General features: G+C 42.5%; 1 protein-coding gene across 7 annotated transcripts in view; it reads left to right on the top strand.

The window, feature by feature from the left end:
- The window catches only part of celf2 (cugbp, Elav-like family member 2), a 985,143-nt gene that overhangs the window by 132,831 nt on the left and 835,116 nt on the right, over positions 1 to 17,196 (top strand). For 4 of the 7 annotated variants that reach the window (XM_072562980.1, XM_072562973.1, XM_072562972.1 and 1 more), the window contains one exon: positions 5,714 to 5,767. The exons of 2 other annotated variants lie outside the window; for them this stretch is intronic. The gene's annotated coding sequence lies outside the window, so the exon portion shown is untranslated. Of the gene's footprint in view, positions 1 to 5,713; positions 5,768 to 5,803; positions 5,823 to 17,196 lie in introns of those variants that run through there. One more of the 7 variants, XM_072562975.1, reaches the window with a different exon arrangement.

Genomic DNA, 17,196 nt, shown 5'->3' with positions numbered 1-17,196 from the left:
TCTTTCCCACCTTTCATTCATGTAGGTATTCAAAAGCATATTGCCCACTCCCATAAAACTTTCCACGCCAGCTATATTTTGGCATGACCACTGTATTGTCGGGATCAATCAAGCATTTGAGGTGCTGGATTCACCCTATATCATTCTCTTAGGCATGAAGAGTGGGCAATCAATTCCAGCACTGGCCCAGCCTCCGTATAGTGGGGTGGGTGGAAGGTAACAATTTATGACAGGGCAGAGGGTAGGTGAGATTAAATGATAAGTCAGCGCCAATGGGAAACAATAATGAAATAAGTGGAGAATACTAAATTGGGTCTCGATGTGGTGTAAATGGTCACTGCGGTATGTAGGGAATGGAAGCATATGCAGTATGGGTAGGAGGAGAAGGTGTTTTATGGCTTAGATGAAATAAAGCAGATTGACTCCAGTAGTGTGGACTACCCTACAGGCTGCGCATAAATTAGGGGCAGTACAAGAAGCAACTCACGCTTCCTCCAGTTCCAGCGCCAGTGATGAACTTCAGTGTCGGTGAACTGTCACAAATAAAACAAATGGAAATCACAGAAAAAGCTTAGTTTTATTCATGCATTCGTTCCACCCAGGAACTACGGCACCAATGTTTTATGTCTAACTCTGAGACTTAATGTAATTTCTGCACTCTAACCTTAAGCAGAATCCCTTTTGGGCATGGCTAAAGATCAAATGCAGGAAAGTTGAGCACTCGCAAATATCTGAGAAAGACATTGACATTTCTTTGGAATAAGTGGATTATGGAAATTCACAAGAAAATAATGTCACATATAACTTCAAACAAAATGGATGTATAATGTAGATCATAAAACAGACAGTTCAACTATTAATATGATCAATGTGAAAGTCCAGATACATTACACTCAGCTTCAGTGATGCTGGGTGTAAATACATTGGCAATTAGTCACATTTAACAAGGTTACAAGACCCAAATTCTGGCAGCAGACTTCAATATTGAATCAATTGCTTTTAATGGACATTAATGCTGCTTTAAGTAGACCTTACAAGCTATTGATTTACTGGAGACCTCAGCTTTGGAATTCACAATTTTATTTAGAATATACGTGCGCATCGTAACTCCAACAAAACAATCAAGACATACAAGAAAAGCATCAATGGAAGTAATAGTCAGTTTGACAAACCAACAATCAAAGACAAATCATTTATAGGCAGCTTTCACCAGTATCAATCAGGAAGAAGTTCTGGCACAGTATCAGCATGTCTTTAAATTGCTATTAACCCACAGTTGACAGTTAATGTATACACTTGGCCTCCAGCACACACATACCAATAGAGACACACTTCCCAGATTTAAGTGAGTATATCATTGGTGAATGTGCCTTCACGTGAAATATTCTAAGCTCTAGAATTCCCTCCCTAATCATCTCCAACATTTCTTTCCTCCAGCTGGAACGATAAGGGCAGCAGATATATGGCACACCATATCTGCAAGCTCCCCTCCAAGCCACTCACCATCTCGAATTACAGATATATCGCTGAGCCTTCAGTATTACTGGATCAAAATCCTGGAACTCCCTTCCCAACAGACTGCTGGATGATTCACCAAATGGACTGCAGCAGTTCAAGAAGGCAACTTACCCCGACCTTCTCAAGGGTGTAGGATTGGGCTAATAACATTGGCCCACCATGCAACACCCACATCCCCACATCAACACTTTCCTTAGAATTTACCTCTCTGCTGAGGCTTTCATTTAGCTGCCCTGATGCCTCCTTGCACGAATCAATGACAAACTTTGATTGATAATGCTCCTGGGTAGGGCCTTGGGACATTTTTACTACATTTCTTGTGAAAACTTGCAATAACTTGGGGTGGACACGGTGACCCAGTGGTTAGCACTGCTGCCTCACTGCGCCAGGGACCTGGGTTCACTTCTATCCTTGGGTGATTTCTGTGTGGACTTTGTACATTCTCTCTGTCTACGTGTGGGTTTCCTCCCACAGTCCAATGTTGTGCTGGTTAGGGTGGATTGGCCATGCTAAATTGCTCATAGTATCCAGGGATGTACAGGGTGGTGAATTATCCATGGGGAATACAGGGTTATAAGGTAGGGGGGTGAGCCTGAGTGGGATGCTTTTTAAGGGTCATTGTGGGCTTGTTTCTACATTGTAGGGATTTTATGGAATGACGTGTCACATTCTCCCTGATTTCTACAGCCTGCTTTGATAACAGTCTCAATTGAGCCATTCTCAATTTTCCTGCGTTTCATACCTGCTTTACCATTCCACAACCTTTTCCCCTACTCTGTAAAGTGCTTGCAACAGCAGTGATATTTTTTAGTAGGCTAGTTTCAGAATTGTGCATTTGCATAGGCACAGGATTCTGAGGAGCCATTTGAAAAAAAGCAGAAGGATTCTGTACTCACTATTATGGAATTACTTGTATGTATTTTTAATTGACCTTCACAAGGGAAGAGATGCCTTGTGTATCAAAATTCCCAGCTGTTGATATGATGCTGGCTTTGCAGTTTATTGACTGAAACTAGAAACAGGAACACAGTAGGCCATTCATCCTTTTGAATAAGCTCTATTATTGATCCTAACTCCATTGACCTGCCTTTATTCCATATCCTTTGATACTCTGACCTAATAAAAATCAGTGGATATCTATTGTTAGATCCTGCTAAGAGACTGGTAACTTCCATTAAGAGAAATGAATTTCTCACTGATCAGCACAGGATAATCAGATGATAACACTGTATGTTTCTAAGAATGTTATGATAACAAACAAAAATAACTGTCAACTAATCCCTATTTAATAGGTAACCAATATGCTTCTACAGTCCAGGAATGGTACTCCCTATGTCATTACCATGGATGTTCAATCCCTTTACATGCCCATCCCCAACCAAGATGGTCTCAGGGCTCTCCACTTCTTCCTGGAATATACTCAACAACTAAGCATCCACAGACCCTTGGAGTAGAGAGTTACAAAGATTCACAACCCTGCACTTAAAGTAATTTCCCATTTCATTCTAAATGAATAAACATGGTAGATAAGGTGAGGGCACATCCACCACCACCTTCATCCTCACACTCAACAACTTCTCTTCTAACTCCTCTCATATTCTTCAGGTCAAAGGATATGCACACTGGCCCCAGTTATGTCTGTCTCTTTGTGGGTTATGTGGAACATTTCCCTGTTCCAGCCTCATTCTGACCCCTACTCACAACTTTTTCTCTGATATGTCGATGATATTATCGATGCTATTTTCCTCTCTTGTCCAGAATTGGTAAAGTTCATCAATTTTGCCTCCAATTTCCACCCCTGCCTCACTTTCACCTGGTCTATCTCCCTTCCCTTCCTCGACGTCTCTGTTTCCATTTCTGGGAATAGACTGGCCACTAATATCCACTGCACACCCAGCGATGCCCCCTTAACCTGGACTGTACATTCTCACACCCTGCTTCCTGTAAAGATTCTCTCAGTTCCTCCGTCTCCGTCGCAAATGTTCCAATGAGGCTAACTTCGAGAAGGGAGCCTCCAACATGTCCACCTTCTTCCTCAACTGAGGATTTCCCAGCACCATTGTCGACAGGACCCTCAACCAAGTCCGACCTAACTTCTGCATCCCTGCGTTCACCCCCCTCGCTTCCCTCTCCAGCAATAGGATTCCCCCTGTCCTTATCTACAATCCCACCAGCATCCACATCCAGGCGATCATCAGCTGCCATTTCTGCCACCTCCAGTGAGATGCCACCACCAGACACATATTCCCCTCCTCTCCCTTGTCCACCTTCTTCAGGGACCATTCCCTCCAGGACACCCTGATCTGCTCTTCCATCACTCCCAACACCCCCAGCAGCCCCATGGCACCATCCCCTGCAACTGCTAAAGGTGTAACACTTGTCCATTTACCTCTCACCCCCCCCCCCCCCCCCCAAGTATCTAAAGGCCAAACACACATTTCAGGTGAAGCAGCGCTTTACTTGCAGATCTCATAATCTGGTCTACTATATTCACTGCTCACACTGTGGCCTCCCTCTACACTGGGGAAACGTGTCTGGGGGATTGCTATGCAGAATATTTACATTCTCTCTGCAAAAAAGACCCTGAGCTTCCAGTTGCCTGCCACTTATATATATTGCCCTGTTCCCTGTCCAACGTCTCTGTCTCAGGCTTGCTGCAGTGCTCCAGTGAAGCTCAGTGCAAGCTGGAAGAACAGCTCCTCATTTTCCACTTGGGGATCCTCCAGATTCAATATCAAGTTCAATAACTTTAGGGCCTGAAATCCCCCGTGTATTAGCTCCCTACAACACACACCAGGCCTTATTGTCATTCTGTCATTAATCTGCCATTGTGCACTACCTATTGTTAGCCACTAACAGTCTCCATCAATAGCTATTCACCCTCCCAGCCAGATCATTATCAACCCCTTTGTCTGACCAACTGTTCTTCTCTCCCTTTGGGCTCTATCCTCACCTGTTACTTCTCTTTTCCTCTACCCTATCTTCTGCATGTAAACCAACATTCTGCTCACTACCATCAGTTCTGAGAAAGGGTCACCAGACCTGAAATGTTAATTTTGATTTCTTTTCACAGATGCTGCCAGACCTGCTGAGCTTTTCCAGCAACTTGTGTTTTTGTTTCTGTTAGATAAATTATACTGTGCTGATCAGTTTGGTTTCAGCTTAGTTCAATTGTTTGTCTTCCAGCCTCTAATTCAGAAAGATAAGCATTCAAGCTAGGTGTTGGGCTCACAATTTAAGCTTAACTCTTTAGTAATGATTTGGAGATGCTACTGTTGGACTGGGGTGTACAAAGTTAAAAATCACACAACACCAGGTTATAGTCCAATAGCTTTAATTGGAAGCACACTAGCTTTCAGAGTATTGCTCCTTCATCAGGTGCCACAACCACCTGATGAAGGAGCATCACTCTGAAAGCTAGTGTGCTTCCAATTAAACCTGTTGAACACAAACCTGACCCGGTGTTGTGTGATTTTTAACTCTTTCGTGCAACTCTCGGGGAGTGTTGCTTTGTCTCATTTGTCCATTCTTTTAATGTGGTATTAAAGAAGCTGCCAGAGGAAGTGGTGGAGGCTGGTACAATTGCAACATTTAAAAGGCATCTGGATGGGTGTATAAATAAGAAGGGTTTGGAGGGATATGGGCTGAGTGCTGGCCGGTGGGACAAGATTGGGTTGTGACATCTGGTCGGCATAGACGAGTTGGACCAAAGGATCTGTTTTGGTGCTGTACATCTCTATGACTCTTAACCGAAGTTCATAACTTGCTTTTTCTAGTGTTATCAGTGGTAATCAATATTCACATGGCACAATGTGATGGAGAGAGGAACATTCCCTCACTGGTCTAGTCAGTCTCTGCCCCTCTGATTCAACAAGTCACTCATTGCTACTTCAGCAGAAGTGGGTACTGCAGATGCTGGAGATTAGAGTCAAGATTAGATTAGTCCTGATGAAGGGCTTTTACCCGAAAAATCGATTTTCCTGCTCCTCGGATGTTGCCTGACCCGATGTACTTTTCAAGCACCACTCTAATCTTGACTCATTGATGCTTGCTGGGCACAAATTGGTGCTCCTTTTGCCGAGATAATTGCTGCCACTGCGCTATGAAATAATGCATAAGTAAAACATTGTCAGATGCTCATGAGATACGTGATGAAGTATCATATCAATGCAAATCTTTCTCTTTTCTTTCATAGGTGACACCAAGCTTGGGGTTTATAACTTGTAGGAGGAAGGGAAAATTGAGGGAGGTAAGGATTTTCATGGTTTAAGGTGCTGGAAAATGATTGGCTAGAAGACTAGAAGGTACTCCATTGTTACTTTGATGTTTAAATACAAGTGAGAACAGGAAACTACTTACAAAAATAATAGGTAAATGGCAGATTAGATTTTAAAAACCAAGTAAGTTTTGCATGTTAAGAGATATTCACAAATGGTTGGATGTATTTTTTTGCAAAATTACAAAATAAGCGTATTCAATTGCTTGACAAACTCTAACATATTTGGAATGCATATGTTGTTGAAAAGTGCTTTAAGAATTCTTGCAATTGGCAAAAGGTGCTACATAATAAATGCAGAACTTTCTTTAAGCACTCTGTGGAAACTCAATAACATGTGAGTAATGGCATTGGAACAGAGCCAACTTTAAGTGACAATTAAACACTCAAACGCAGCCTCCATTTTTGTTTTATATGCTCATTCCATTTTTAATTAGTTTTACTCTTATTATTTTCTGATTGATCTAAAAAATTCCTCGCCCAATTTAATTCATTTTATGTCTGAACAAAGCCATTACTTACCTGACTTCTTTTTCCTGGCTTTAACCATCCTCCTTGAAACTGATTGTAAGTTCATTAAACTGGTACAGGACGGAAAGTGCCCCCTAAGAAGCACTTGGGTTCATTTTGCCATGACTTGAGTACCAGAAAAGTATAGATTCACCTGGACACATTGCAGATGTACTAAAACCTGGAAGGCTTGTCACTGAGTGAATTATCGTTTCAGCAAATTCCCAGGAGCCCAATTGTGCTTAGATTAGATCAGTTATCTCTCAGAAGAGAAAGGTTGAATGTCTCCAGTTTATTCATAAGTCTGTGTGGAATGGATTTTGGGATTGCAAAAGAATCATCTTGTAATCACTGTCTGATGCTGCCTCCTGGATGAGTCATCCAGAACTTTAAACTGATGGACATAGTGTAAACTTAAGCAGGTTGCTGATTTGAACTGTGAGCACAGAAGTTGAATGCACAGGAACAATATTAACTGAACTGAAATGCAGCAGAAGTTTACCATTTCTGCCCCTGATACACTTAGAACAGTGGATATGAGGGGTTGGTCCCCAACAGAAGCAGTACTGATGGAATGCTGCACTATTATTGATGCATGTTTCAGATGAGACTTAGGTTCCGTCTGTCCCCTAAGATGAGATGAAAAGATTCCATGGTACTATTCAAGGAAGGTTCACCACAATGTCCTTGCAAGTGTGGATCCCTCAACCAACATCACAGAATAATTGGTCGTTATAACACTGCCGTTTGCAGGGGCTTGCAGTATGTACATTGGCTTGTGCGTTTCCCACCACATAATAAGGACAAGATTTCAAAAGTACTTCACTGACTGTCAAGAGTTTTGTGACATCCTATAGCTGTGAAAGGAACTACATGAATACAAAGTCTCTCTGTCCGTCAATGGATTCTTTGATAAATGCAGCAGGTAAATAGTGGATTGAGAATGGGATTGATAGTTCAAAGAATACAAAATCCAGCACATAAAACTGTGACAGTAACTGGAACAGTTCTAGATTGTCCAAGCCAGAACCCACAAGACTGACTTTGCTTCCATTGGCTGTTTCAGTCATATCTGGAAGTGCTGTGCAGAGATCACGAGAAGGCTTTAAAGATAATCCAAGAAGGAATGGAATGAGGAAAAAACATGTCACCATTCCAAAGATTAATCCCAGTCTGGAGGGAAAGTGAGCACTGCGATGCTGGAGAGCAGAGTCAAGTGTGTGGTACTGGAAAGGCACAGCAGGAGAATCAATGCTTCTGGTATAAGCTATTCATCCTAGTGAAGGACTTATGCCTGAAACATCGATTCTCCTGCTCCTCGGATGCTGCCTGACCTGCTGTGCTTTTCCAGCACAGCATCCTGACACTGATCTCCAGCATCTGCAGTCCTCACTTTCTCCTTTCCCTATATAATTCTCAAAAGAGAAAAGAGTGAGGGTTTATTTTCAATTTCTGCTGATTTAATTTTATTTAGATGGTGTAGAATGTCAAGCAAATTCTACATCTTAAACAAAACAAAATCCATGAGGTTATTTTTCTTTTCAGTTTTTTAGCGTTACCTTTTGGTAATAATTAAGGAGTGCAGACACAAATTTTGTGAAATAATGCCATAATTGGTTGAGAGGTTGGTCCCTTTAAGGGCTCATGATACATGCGCTGTGGTCAGACACATTTGAAGGGGTGTCAGAATGTTTAACAACGGTCCATTAACTTATAAATATGAGGTGTGCGGGTACGTTGTAATGTAGACAGACAGGAGGCTGGAAGAACACAGCAAGCCAAGCAGTGTCAGGAGGTGCAGAATTCAACATTTCAGGTGTAACCCTCCTTCAGAACTGAAATGTTACACCTCCTGAGGCTGCCTGACTTCCTTGTTCTCCCAGCCTCCCGCCTGTCTACTTTGGATTCCAGCATCTGCAATTTTTTCTTGTCTCTAACCAGATATGTTTAATGTAGCTGTGTAAATTCTTCACCCATTCAGACCAGGCTATGTCAACACTGACATTTCCACTTTTGGCTATGGGAAGGGTGGCATTGGAGAAGTAGGTGCAGTATCGTACATTGTGCTATAATGAGGCTGTGGTACTTGGTAGTGAAGGCAAAAGACAGAGTATCAGAGCATTGCAAAGAATATTGTAGCCATTACCACCTTGTTGAATTATGACTGAAAGAGAGTCTATCTTCATTCTGCTGACTCCAGCATGAGTTCTGAGTTGGCTCACCAACAACATCTGAGCTGAGGATCCTCCTCCACTGTCTGGCTGCCATCTATCTGTGTTGGACCCACAATTGTCAGAGTCGCCACTCTAGAAGGCGCCATTTCTTCACTGCTGGGCCCACCTCGCCATTTCCCACTGCCCATGCTGAACCCAAACCCACCCCACCACAACCAGGAGTCCTCGGCTCCGCTGCCAGGCCAGGCCACCATCAAGCCAAGAGTCCCGCCTCTGAGATATCACCCTGCTGGTGCCGCCATCTTGAAGAGCCCTCTACTTCCGACTGCTGGAGGGCTTTGCCACCACAGACGGCCCTAAATGCCAGGAGGATATCCTTGGTGCCAACACTGCCACCTCCGAGTGCCAGGAAGCTGCCACCACTCCCTGCATGGCCCGCTCCATGCCACCATAGGAAAGAAAAAAGAGCAGGAGTGAAAAGGAAACAAAAGGAAAGAAAACGGATGGGAGCAGATGAGGCCCAGGCAAGAGCCTGCATGTAGCCCTGCTGCCCTGCCACTGTCTTGGTGTCATTGCTGTAGAACTGAAGGCAGTGGCTAGAAAGAAGTGTTAGCTGTAATATATTCTATCCCATTGCGGGGTATTTCTGCCTGCGGTGCAGTATTTGACTAAACATGGGTAACATGTTGAACTGCTATGAAAGGAGGAGGAAGGAACCAGGTTGGAACTTTACTGGCAAGCCTCAGGAGTACATGCCTACTGGCTTGCATCAACATGAATAGAGCTTTGTATCTGAGCAATCATGGAGCAAATTAGAGATGGATCAAAGAAAAGGGAGCGCGTGGCCCCTTGGCTCTCGACAAATCTTTTAAAAGGTTTGTGCTTTAAGGAACTTATTCACTTCCTTTCTAACCCACAGTAAAGGAGCTAATTCTCCCCAGTTACATGCGCTAGGAATACTGCGATGAAAAAAGTCTGAAACTCTTGCAACAAATTACTCTAATCTCCAGCCTGACTTTGTGCACTTCAGCACAATTGCTCAGGGGTGGCATTAAAGACTAATAGGTGCTTTATTTGGATGAAAGGCTCTTTTTATATCGAAGTGTTTAAGGTAAAGGCAAGAAGAAAACATCCTTGCCTTGCTGGCGATGAAGCTGAGTGTGCTGAAGAGGTGTTACTCCGCAATTACGTTTCTTTGAAGTCTTCAGTTAATGCGTGTAAAAGTCATTTAAAATTAACAATTTCACGAGGGAATGCATTTGCATTCTCTCCAGAGCAAGGACCTTGCTCTCTCCGTTTGTACATAATGCAAATCAGTCTAATCGTAGTCTATGTTCCAAAGGTATGCTGTCGGGTCATGTCATGATTTCATTTCATTCGGAGGAAGGTGGCTGAGGTGCTTCCCCAGGTAAGGTGGGAGATCACCTGCAATGCTCAAACACTCCTTTATGGCAGAAAGCAATGCCACATGCCAGTCCTCCCAAGTAACCATAACATCTAATTTTGCCAGCATGAAGTAGGAAGTGGATACAGTGGAAATTGAATAAGCTTTTATAAAATGTGGTTCCAACAGGAAGGCAATGACTGCTACTGTCATGCACAATTTAGCAGGTATGAATCTTGTACACCCTAAGTGTACACCCAAAAGTGACAGGAGAGGAACCTGGTACAACCTCAGACCTGTATCAGCCTTGAGAGCAGACTAGATTAGATACAGATGCCTGTAGACAGGACAAGAGAAAGACCTAGAATAGAAGATTTCTGTTTATTGAACAGGAATGATTGTAAGTTTGATTGTAGGGGTATAAAGTTTTCTGTAAGTGTCAGACAAGTATGGTACAAAGATCAGAAAGATGTGAGACACAGCTGGGAGAGAATATCAGAGAGATTTCTGTTTAGCCAGACAAAGGCTAAGGCACCAAGTTAACCTGCATGCCTGAGTCTTCCAGTGGTCTGTGCAAGGAGGATTAACCACAGAAGTGGACCTCCTCCATTCTTAGAGGGTATCTAAATGTTGATAGTTTCACAACATTATCCGCCTTCACCTGAAAGATCAATTCCAATCCTGAATTTATAATTTTACACCAGGTGCTAACCTTCGTGACAATATCAACACAGTATGCCAGACTTCATCATCTTGCTGAAGTTGGCTTCTCATTATCTCATTGTGATGGCAGGATTTAAATATTGATGGAACCCTGTCAGGATCAATTCATTTGGTAACTCAGTTATTTTCCAGGTTTCCTGATGAACGGCTTATGCCCAAAACGTCGATTCTCCTGTCCTTCGGATGCTGCCTGACCTGCTGTACTTTTGCAGCACCACACTCTCGACCGCTTTACGTTAAGCCAAACAACACATATATTAGTGCCAAACCACCACCTAACTGTTGTTTTGTTGCTTGTGATCATTGACAGACTATTAGAGCTGGTTGCTCTTACCTGTTCAGGTATTCCAAATTAAGCTTGGTCCCTTTTTAAAGATTTTAATTCTGTTCTGGTTAATATTCAAGAGAGCATATTGAAAATAAAGTCCAATTCACTCATTATGGGTCACCAATGTCCTGCAGCTAAAAAAACTTGCATTTTTATAATGTATTTTACTGCCTGCAGATGTCTTACAGTCAGTAAAATATTTTTGAAAAGTTGTAACCTTGGCAATGCAGGAAAACACAGCAACCAGTTTCTGTACAAAATGTGAATAAAATCATAGAATTCCTAGTGTGGAAGCAGGTCATTTGGCCCACTAAGTCTACACCCACTCACGCCCCACCCCAATAACCCATGCATTTCCCATAGCTAACCCACCTAGCTGGCACATCCCTAGACACTATGGGTAATTTAGCACAGTCAATCCACCTAACCTGCAAATATTTGGACATGAGAGGAAAATAGAGCACTCAGAGGAAACCTACGCGGATGAGGGAAGAATGTGCAAACTCCACACCGACAGCCGCTCAAGACTGGAATTGAACATGGATCCCTGGTGCTGTGAAGCAGCAATGCTAACCACTGAGTCACTGTGCCACCCTTAATGACCAGATAATCTCTTTGCAGATTAACTTTGCAACTCAGCCTGAGACTGGCTATACAGAAATCTGTCTGATATTATATCCTGGCTATGCCCCACATCTGTCCGATCTCTGTACCATATTTGGCTGAAACATACAGAAAACCAGCAAATTTTATACCCCTGCAATCAAACTTACAATATTTCCTGTAGAATAAACAGAAATCCCCCATTCTAGGTGTTTCTCTCATCCTGTCTAAAGGAATCCATATCTACTCTTGCCTGCTCTCAGGTGTTGATTGAGGGATAAATATTGACAGGACATCAGGGAGATCTCCCATGCACCAAGACAGAAGAGCACTGTCAAGACCACACAAATGCAATCTCTTGGGATCTTGCTCCTTGTGCTTTGACCGACCACACCAGTCAATGCAAAGGTAACCAAGAGAGAACATTGGCTAGTGTTCAGTAACCACGTGCCATATGCAACTTGAAAACTCACTACCTTCCCACCTTTGGGATCCATTACAGACTACTCCAAGGTCAGAATGTCTCATCTCATTGGGCATCCTGTTTTGAGTACTACTCCGCATCCAGGATGAACTGTGGGAAAAGGGAATTTCAAGTTCTTTGCCCTTCGTGACAAATGGCATTCACCCAAAAGGTTTGCATGCCCTCATTCCCTTCATTGTGACTGGTGACCAAACCGCTCCCCCCCCCCCCCCCCACCCACCTGCAAATATTTGGTTTGTCTTTCAACACTATGGAGCAAAGTGCTGCTGTTATCATCTGCCACACGCCCATTGTCCTTCCCTAAGTTTGTTGAGGCCATTTCTGCTGCAGAGAAGCGAGACTCAACAAGTCTGCAGACCTGAATCACAACACCAATAATAACGGAGAAAACTACCTTCTAGGGTTACCGCTATAATCACGTTTTAAAGATTTAGTGCGTGTTCATGTGAGTCCTTTCAAAACTTATAGTTTGTGAATATGTATCAACAATGGTGCAGAACTTACAGTCAGGATCACTGGCACATAATAAAGTTGCAAAACTGGAGTGCTTCCATCACTCAATATAAAAACACACAGAGTTGAAGCGCTGTCATGACAATGTGTTTGTCCCCATATGCCAAACTGAATTAAAAGTCAGTTTAAAAAGCACTAGACTTCAGAAAAGAAAGGAACTTCCATTTTCTGGCTCTTTCTCTAACAGGCTTAACAAAGTGTTTTAAAACCGTGGTGTGTGGAATTAGTAATATGAACTAATTTGTGTGAGGTAGGTGGTAACCCCATCAAAGAGAAGGGCAAATAACTTCTTAAATCAAATGTAGGAGTGAATTCCTGCAGATGCTGGAATCTGAACGGAAATCAACAAATGCTGGAGATCGCTGCGGGTCGGGCATCATCCATGGAGAGAGAGAGCCAGCTAACGTTTCGAGTCTAGATGTCTCTTCATCAGACCCGCTGTGAGCTCCAGAATTTGTTGTTTTCAGTCAAATGTTGCTTCATGTAGAGAGTGATAACGGCAGTGTTTGAAGTACAGAATGGCATGGCAAACAAGACTCTGCTCCAGCTCAAGAAAACGAGCCACAAAAATTAGACAATTGGTAGCATTTTGTACTGTACATTTTGTAATAGTTAAACATTTTCCCATTCTAATTCAGAAGAACGGGATGAAAGGGGTGGGAGTGGCTGGAGAAAGATGCTCTCTTTGTCCACAATGTCAAAGGCTCGTGTGTGTAGCCATGGTTACTATGCTGTGACAATGCAATCTAGTGCATCGTATGTCAATGCACTGTCATGTTTTCGCCTATCTATTATTCTGTTTGCTTTGTCATTGGGAATGTAAAATAACAACAAACTAAAAAGTAGCAGCCCCAAATACTATAATGTTGCCACATGTAGACATAACATCAGTGTTTAGCTTGGCATATTCCCTGCTACAGTTGCCCAAGGGGTAACTATCATATCATAACCCAGAAGATAATTGAATGAAGAATTGATTTTATTGCCTGTAATAAAAAGCAGGTCTTATTACTTTTACAAATTACTTGTAATTACAATCGTCTAGAGGACAGCTGATCAATTCAGCAGGGACAAATTAAACAGGAATACACAAGACCACTTTCCTCCTGTGATTTAACTCCTTTCAGTTCATTGCTTTGGGGATGCAGTGATATGATATTAAAACCTATTAGAGAGGCAAACCAAGAGCTTTGCTTTTAGTCATCCTGGTCCGTATCACAGCTGGAAATCCATCGTCATGCTCCGCTGTTTCCAATCAAATTCCAAACGAGTGAAGTTTCTACTTGCCTGACTCCAAGCACCCGCGCATTCCCGGAATGAATGCAGCCCACCTATCTGGTACCAGGGACCTAAGACTGGCAAAGTTAAAGCTGAGGCCCCCGATGAGATATAGCCAACGATTTACTTTGCAATTAGAGGTAGCCCATCCTCCTCATCCTTCCTGATCCATAGTGTCACACATATAGAAACAGAGCCTTCAGTCCAACCAGTCTATGCTGACCATAATCCCATACTAAACTAGTCCCACGTGCCTGTGTTTGGTCCATATGGGCGGCACAGTGGTTAGTACTGCTGCATCACAGCGCCAGAGACCCGGGTTCAATTCCCACCTCAGGCGACTGACTGTGTGGAGTTTGCACATTCTCCCCGTGTCTGCGTGGGTTCCCTCCGGGTGCTCCGGTTTCCTCCCATGGTCCATAAATGTGCAGGTCAGGTGAATCGGCCATGCTAAATTTCCCGTAGTGTTAGGTGAAGGGGTAAATGTAGGGGAATGGGTCTGGGTGGGTTGCTGTTCGAAGGGTAGGTGTGGAATTGTTGGGCCGAAGAGCCTGTTTCCACACTGTAAGTAATCTAATCTAAATATCCCTCCAAATTTTTTTTTTATTTGTGTACTTATCCAAATGTCTTTTAAACATTGCAACTGTATCCAAATCCACTGCATTCCCTGGAGGGTCATTCGACACATGAACCATTCTCTGTGTAAAAATATGCTCTCTAGTCTTGAAATCTACCATCCTAGGGAATAGACACCTGCCATTTACTTTATCTATACATCTCATTATTTTATAAACCTCTGTAAGGTCACCTCTCATTAGGTCCTATTAGTAAGTCCATCAATTATGGACAGCATAGCATCTGTACTGAATTGCCATTGAAACTACCTTTTCCAATCTTCTATATTGGAATTATATCTGCTGCAAAGAGTTGAAGGCAGGGGCAAGAGTTTAAAGGTTGCATACACAGAAAGGGAACTTCACGTAGAACTTCAACTAATAAGGTATTGATGCTACTTGATAAATGTCACTACATGGCATCTAGGTTAATTGTTCTTAATGTGTGAATAACATCAAAGGGTCTATTCAGCAGAAACTGACCAAAAAAATCTAAAGATGCAATGAAACTGCACAAATGGGAAATAATGACTTACCAGAGAATGATATAAATTCAACTGCAATGTCTTGTGAGAATTTTCTGATGGTCATAAAGTACTCAGGCTTCACTCTGCTGTTGACAATGTCATCTCAATCCTTGATTGGAATTTTGCTTTGTAATTGTTCCTAAGAATCCATTAGTTTTTCTGATAGGTTTTTAAGATATTGCTCATTTTAATAATCAAGGTCAAGGGAAGAGTTTTTTTTAGCGTCTGCTTTCTGAGGTTTGAGAATTCACTGAATAAAATAATCTATGATTTTGTTTTTAGTCAAGAAATAATCCAATGACTCATTGCCTATTTACACTGCCTATTGTTATATAGATGCACTCAGTTCTTCCCCCACCCCAGGACTGGCACGATGGCTCATTGTATGGCACGTTTCGGGCAAAAGCCCTTCATCAGGAATACCTGTATTCCTGATGAAGGGCTTTTGCCCGAAACGTCGATTTTCCTGTTCCTCGGATGCTACCTGAACTGCTGTGCTTTTTTAGCACCACTCTAATCCAGAATCTGACTCATTGTTCTGCTTCTGTGGTCAAATACTGAAAATTAAGGGGCAGTGAGATATATTTTCATCACTTAATAAAAAGGATTTATAATGAGTTGGTCAGAACGGTGTAACTTCAAGTCTCACTCGAGCGAGTATGTCGATTAACATTCCAGAGGTGCTGTCCCTCTGATGGGAACTTTAAACCAAGATATTGTCTGATCCGTGACCATGTCCAAAAAGCAGGGGGACTGTCCACATTGTATTGGCTAATCTTTGTCCTTCAGCCACCATCTGTACATTGCTCACATTGGCTGTCACATTGTAACAGTGACTACACTTAAAAAAAAATTACTTAATTGGCCATTAGATGCTTTGGGACGTTGAGAGGCCATGAAAGCGCTATCGAAGTGCAAGTCTGACCTTTTATTTGAAATTGCAGTCTGGCACAACAAGCTGCTGATTGTCTACAAGCCTGCTTTGTGGTTCTATCATTGACCAATTTCGCTCCCACTGTTAACCGTCAGTCATGAGCAATGGTCACTACATTAAACCATGACGGAACAATGACACTATCTAGAGAACCACAAGGTTCAAAAGATGATGCAATCAGCAGTGTGAGGAAGCAAATCCTTTTCAAGGCTAAAATTAAGATCTGGACTTCAATCAACAAGACGACCTAAATTTAAACTATGAAGCATTCAGAAATTGATGACAAAATAGATTAAAGTGTATCAGGCTTCAATGAAATTTCAAAAGCAGATTGTAGAAATGAAGGCAGTTCTACAGTTAGATGACAGAGATATGGAAACCACATTATAAACCTTGTCAATGGTTGTAGCTCGCAATTATCCGTATCAGCAGGGAAGCTTCTATTCTGCATCTAGAAGTGCAAATTAAAGACTCTATCATCCGTCATTTATATTGGGGGAGGTGCAGTGACTGGAATAAACTGACTGCTTTATATTTTATTTCCACATAAATGACATTTTCCATACCATTAGGATACTGTGATTGGTTGCTGCCTAGCCCCACAATTTTTGTGTTTAGAAAACCAAAGGGTTCCTTTTCAATCGGGTTGGCACCACGTTACATATCAGTTCAAACAAATCTTCGGTAAAAAGTGCATGATTGACCATTTCTCTTCCTTCCTTAGTTATAGAGTCGTAGAGTTGTACAGCACGGACACAGACCCTTCGATCCAACTCATCCATGCCGACCAAATATTCTAAACTGATCGAGTCTCATTTGCCAGCATTTGGCCATATCCCTCTAAACCCTTTTTATTCATGTACCTATCCAGATGCCTTTTAAATGTTATAATTGTACCAGCCTCCAGCACTTTCTCTTGCTGTTCATTCCATATACACCACTACCCTCTGTGTGGAAAAGTTGGCCCTTAGATTCCTCTTAAATCTCTTCCTTCCCATTTTAAACCTATGCTCTGTAGTTTTGGATTCCTCGAGCCTGGGGAAAAAGACCTTGCCTATTCACCCTATCTACGCCCCTCTTGATTTTATAAACCTCTCTGTCCCCCTCCCCCCCCCCCCCACCCCCTCACCCTCTGACACTCCTGGGGAAAGCTGAGCTGTGTGGTCCCTAACCCATGATGAAGAATGCCACAAGACTTAATACACGTAGAGGTGGGCAATGTGTAATTAGAGGACTTGTGGTTAACCTAATGAAGGGTTTTTGGTTGGTAAAACCATGTAGTTGTTGGAGGGGAATGGAAATCAGAAACAGGCAAAGATTTCCACAGCTT

This window comes from Chiloscyllium punctatum, chromosome 44, assembly GCF_047496795.1.
Source record: "Chiloscyllium punctatum isolate Juve2018m chromosome 44, sChiPun1.3, whole genome shotgun sequence".
In the NCBI taxonomy this organism is placed as follows: domain Eukaryota; kingdom Metazoa; phylum Chordata; class Chondrichthyes; order Orectolobiformes; family Hemiscylliidae; genus Chiloscyllium; species Chiloscyllium punctatum.
This window is presented reverse-complemented; position numbering and strand designations above follow the sequence as displayed.